The sequence below is a fragment of the Camellia sinensis genome, chromosome 11 (genome assembly GCF_055761805.1).
Source record: "Camellia sinensis isolate YWXY chromosome 11, ASM5576180v1, whole genome shotgun sequence".
Taxonomy (NCBI): domain Eukaryota; kingdom Viridiplantae; phylum Streptophyta; class Magnoliopsida; order Ericales; family Theaceae; genus Camellia; species Camellia sinensis.
In genome coordinates this window covers 92,770,781-92,776,861 of record NC_138971.1, presented here as the reverse complement: position 1 = coordinate 92,776,861, position 6,081 = coordinate 92,770,781, and positions in this window count along the sequence as shown.

The following is a 6,081-nucleotide window of genomic DNA, read 5'->3' as shown; positions in this document are numbered from 1 at the left end:
AGCTTTCCGAATCCAATTGTTGAATGACTCGACAACGTTAGACCACATCTCGCCATACCTGCAGCCCCTACAAGTAATACAATTTTTTTAATATACACCAAACACAACAGTAAGTTCAAATTAAGACCACCTAATCTCACTACAAACTACCTGAAATATGCATTTGCCCAGTATTGTGGATGCAAATCTTTTAAACAATTCCCAACAACTTCTAGGCTACGTTGTTGCTGTCATGACCCGAACCTGCCCCTATAGATTAAGGTCATAACCGGCCAGCAATCATGAGATTACCTACGGCTTCAAACAGAAATCAATTAAAAATTAATAATATGGAGCCAGATGCAGAAGTAGACTTAAAAATTTGTCCAATGAGCTGTGCTTATATGGCATATCAAAACATTTCCCATATACTTAATAATAACTCACACCACATATTAGTAGTTAATATCTTGTACACCCAGGATTATTCAAACACATAGTTAGCTATATCAAAAGCTTATACACATAAATGGTCTATCATGACCAACGGAAATAACAAAAGAAAATACAAAAGATCATAAACAAAGCCTCTTGCATTAGGTACCTGAGCTAACTTCACAAAACTCGAGTTCATTTCTCAAACTCCACTAAGGTTGGGGTTGAACGTCCCTTTGCTCACCTACACACCTATAAATAACAATGAGCTAACGCCCAGTGAATAATACCAAAGTAAAGGGGTTATATGAATGAGATTCATATTAAGTACATCGAACCCGTAAATTTCATATACGAATGGCCTTAGGCTCATTCTGTGTTTTTGTTGTACATGTCAAACGGGCTCGGGCCCATTTTATATTCTTAGAAAACATACTAAACGACCTTGGGCCCATTGTAGAACTTGTCAAATTTATCAAACGGCCTTGGGCCTAATTCAAACACTTCAAACGGCCTCAGGCCCATTATTTCCATATTCATATTTATGCGCATTTAATATTCATGATCATGATCACCTTTTCATTCAAACAGCCTTTGGCCCGTTACATTCATGTTCAAACGGCCTTTGGCCCATAATAACATTCAAATGTATCAAACGGCCTCATGCCCAATTTGTACATATCAAATGTATCAAACGGCCTCAAGCCCAATTCATACATATCAAATGTATCAAATGGCATCAGGTCCAATTCATACATATCAAACGGCCTCAAGCCCAAATCATGTTCTTCGTAGAGTCTTATACAAAAATTAGGCGTATAGAATACTCATTCATAATTCAAATCAATAAATCCATGAAACTTATTCAGAAGTAACATTTGGAAGATAACATACTTGAAAATATCCTTACTAAGACATTACTCACAGTGTTCAGAGTGTTGATTCATCCTCGTGGATGCTCCTACACAATTCATAAACATACACAAATCGAATCACAATGCTATTTAATCCACTCCTTAACTTATTTAATTCTCTTAGGATCCTTTCTAACCTTTTAATTCATTTAGAATGCACAATGTATGACTAAGGGTGTTCAAATCATGAACTTGCATGGCTTATCCACACCTTCAAATAATACTTAGAAATTCTTTCAAAACATGGATTACAAGGTTCATGCTCAAAGGATGAAATTCAACGTTCAAACCAAAAGAATCTTTTCTCTCTTTCCTAATCATTTACTTATGTTGTTTCTTAGCTTATTGGTCCTCAATAAGTCATAATTCATGCTTAAGAACATCCAGAAAGAGATGGGAACGAAGATATGTGCTTAAAACATCTTTTGAAAACATGCTGAAAATAAGTTGTTGGCTAAAGCCAGCAGAAGACAAAAACTGAGCTCGCTCGAGCCACCATTTGGTCGCTCGAGCCAGCTTTTGCAGAGTGCAAAATATTGGGAGCTCACAATGTTAGTTCAAGCCACCACTTGGTCGCTCGAGCCGGCTGTGAATTTTCTAGGTTTCAAAACATAAAATTTGAGTTCGAAAAATACATTTTAACATGTAAAAGCTTGCATGGTCATTTCAAGCTCATGAAAACACTTTGATAATCATAAACACATTTTAGAAAACTCAAATACAAGATCATCCATAAATCATTTGCCCAAAGCCTTATGAATTCACCAAAATTGAACTCAAATCTTCATGCATGTGAAGATTAATTTCAAAACTCTTTTCATGACTTTCCAAACATAAAATTAAGCTTCCAAGACTTATGAAACAATTTGCATGTGCAATATAACTTCCAATTTCATCATGAATCATAGATTTCAAACCCAAAATGATAAAATTCTACATATTCGTATTCCAAATTCAACAGGGATGACAAGGATCATGCTCAAGAGTATGAAACTTTTCCAATTCATGAATTCATGTATTTCAAACTTCAAGACTTAGAAAGCATGAATGCATGTAAGTGACAACTCCCAATTCAACATGATTATCAAAGTTCATGCTCAAAACTTGAAGAATCAAACTAAATACTTGCATGTATGTACAATTTCACCTCAATTCCTACAATCTTTGTTCAACTCAAACATTTAATCTCATTATCTTCTTAAATCCACAATTTAAGTAACTTAACTCCCAAATTGAAGTTCAAACTCTTACCTACTATCTTCAATGAGGCTAGGTTTAGCAATTTCTTAAGCCTAGCTTCCAAATTCTTCAATCCTCTAAGCTAATTCCTCAAGATTGAGCTTCTCTCTGTTTAAGATAAAGATTTCTCTCTTTATATACCTTAATCTTAGGAAAATGGTGAAGATGAGCTCAAAATTATGAGCATAAGCACTAACTCAACATATATATAGTAGGTGATTAGCTTAAGCTAATTAAGCATGATAGGGCTGGGCGTAGGGTTATCCGAACCACCCAAACCGCCCTACCCGATCCGAACTGCACATGTATGGGCAGTTTCACAAACACATTAGGATAGGGTGCGGTTTGGATTTTATCTAATTTTTGAGTTGCGGGAGGGTTGCGAGTTTGAACTGCACCCGCCCAACCCGCCCGCATAAACCTCTTTTTTTTTTCTTTTTTTCTTTTTTTTCTTTCTTCAAATCTGACTGTTCATCTCACTTCATCTATAGACTATAACAAACAAACAAACAAACAAACAAAAACCTAATCTTAATCTATCTTTCAAACTCCAAAACACAAACTCACCCTCTCCTCTCATCAATCTGTCTCTCACTCTCACTCTCACTCTCGCGTTTTTCATCTGCACTGCACCGATTGACTCTCTCTCATTGCAAGATCGACCGATCGATCTCACTCTCTCATTGCACCGATCGACCCCACAGGTATGCCCCTCTCTCAGTCTCTGCCTCTCTCTCTCTCTCTCTCTTTCTCCCCAATCTTTGATTTTTTTTTTCAACATATCAAATCTCTCTCTCTCTCTCCCTCTCTCTCTCTCTGATCTATCTCCCTCACTCTCTCATCTCATCAGTCTCTTACTCGCTGGTTTTGCATCTGCACCGATCGACTCTCTCTCATCGCAAGATCGACCGATCGACCTCACAGATAAGTCTTTCTCTCTGTCTCTCTCTCCTCAATCTTTATTTTTTTATTTTATTTTTTTTTTTGCAACATATCAGACCTCTCTCTCTTTGATCTATCTCCCTCACTTTCTCACCTCATCAGATTTGTTTATTTTATGCAATCAGATCTCTTAATTTTTATTTTTTTTGTAGCAACAGATCTGTCTGTGAAAAGTGGAAATTGAATGTATGTGTTTGTTTGGAATTAAATCTGTTTTTTTTTTTTTTTTGTAGCAACAAATCTGTGAAAAAGTGGAAATTGAATCTGTGTTAATGCAAATAGATCTATCTCTGTTATTTTATTTTATTTTTGGGAATTGAATCTATGTTTTTGGAATTAAATCTGTGGTATTGGCATTAAATCTATTGTTAAATCTGTGAGAAGTGGAAATTGAATCTGTGTTTGTTTGGAATTAAATCTTTTTTTATTTTTTATTTTTGTAGCAGTACATCTATAAGAAGTGGAAATTGAATCTGTGTATATGCAAATAGATCTCTCTCTCTCTCTCTGTTTTTTTTTTTTTTTTTTTTTTGAATAGAATCTGTGCATTTGGAATTGAATTTGTGCTTTTGCAATGCTCCAACAAATTTGTGAGAAGTGGAAATTGAATCTGTTATTGAAATTGGAATTGAATCTGTTGTTAAAATTAAAATTGAATCTGTGATTGTGTTGAATCCGTATTGAATCTGTATAGAATTGAATCTGTATTGAATCTGTTATTAAAATTAAAATTGAATCTGTGACTGTATTGAATCTATTGTGTTTTTTATTTTACAAGTTTTTTATAAGTTATAATTCATTAATTATTAATGTTGGAGCATTTTAAAAAATGGGAGGAAAAGGGTCCAAAATAAATATTGACAAATGGGGGGAAAAAAAGGTTTTCAAATAAATTTTTGAAAAAAAGTCCAATAAGCAAACTGCCCGCAACCGCCCGCACATCTGCGAACCTTATCCACACAAACAGCAAACTGCAATGCGGGTGGTTGAGGGTTGACTTTTTCCCAAACCGTATAGATGCGGACGGGTCCAAACCGAACCGCAAACTATCCCAAACCGAACCCCGAACACCCCTAAAGCAAGATTAAGACTGATACCTTACTTAATTTAATTCAATTTAATCTAATTAATTTGATCCGAATCAATTTTAATTAAATTTCACCGTAGGCTCTAAAATTTACGTCGATGACAATAAATTAATCAATTTTGATTTCTAACGCCTCTATAGCCCTCAATTTCGGATTATAGCATAAATTATAATAGATATGTTTATAATCAACAGATAGGCATTCAAAAATCACATGAACGCATAATTAACATCAAATTTCATGTCAAGCACATTAGCACTCATATACTTAATGAATTAACAGTATAATACCGAACAGGGTTGTCACAGTTTCAGTATCTCGATCTTCTGATTGAAACATGAAACTGTGGGTACATAAGCACATTTTTGTAACTGGCGCATCAGCCCAATTTTGTGCATCGCATTCACATATTTCTTGCAGTCTTTGAGGTTCATTTGCATGTGTAATAAGCAAAATGTATGGTGTGCCAAGGGAAACACAGCTGGCATTGATTGTAGCAGCCCATGGTTACGGTCGGACACAAATGTCAATGTCCTACCGCCCTCGACAACTTCTGACAACTGCCGCAAAAACCACTCCCAATTACTTGCATTTGTTGGACAATCTTCACTGTATTTAAAAAAAAATTTAATTCTGTTGTGTACAAAACAACAACAAGAATAAAAGAAATAGAGAAAAGGAGAGAATATGTTTGATTACAAAAATCAAACTCGAAATAAAAATAAATAAATAAAAAACAGATTTTATTTTGTTACAAAAACAAAATTAAAATCTGAATAAATAAACAAATAAAAACAACACTGAAAGTAATTAAATAACTTACTTGATTTAATTTCTTCGAATTATTTTTCTGATCAAGTCCAGTGTTTAACACTGTGTCCTTAAGACAGATTCGTCCTCTCCACGGTGCTTTCAGAATTCGGACGTCTATCTCCCAGGATGAAATGATCTACCACAAACAATAGCAGCACTACTAATTGTTTGCCTTACGAACACACTAAGTGTTTACACTCTTTCTTTCGAAAATAAAATGCAGCAAGATGAAGAATAGAATTAACAGAGGTGAAATACGAAATTTCTGAATGGAAAACATCAAATGATGGTGGTCCTATTTATAGATGTGAAGGTGGCTCTTGGATTTGAATTGAACAGGTATGTGGCTCTTGGTTTTGAATTGAACAGGTATGATACCTGTTGGGTTTTGAATTCAAACAGATTCAACAATTCAAACAGATAGCAATTACGGGAAGGGCCCTGTTTGGGTGTGCATTAATTCCAAAACAGTTTATTTCTGTTTGAAACCGGGAAGGGCCCTGTTTGGATGAACAAAAAATCCAAACTAATTTAATTTGAATTCTGGATTTTATTTTAATAAAAAATAAAATTAAATTCAAATGTTTTTGGCCCAAAAAGATTAGAAGTCCAACCCAACCACGCACCCGCGCCCAAGCCCAGGCCCAGCCCAGCCCGCCCGGACGGACGGC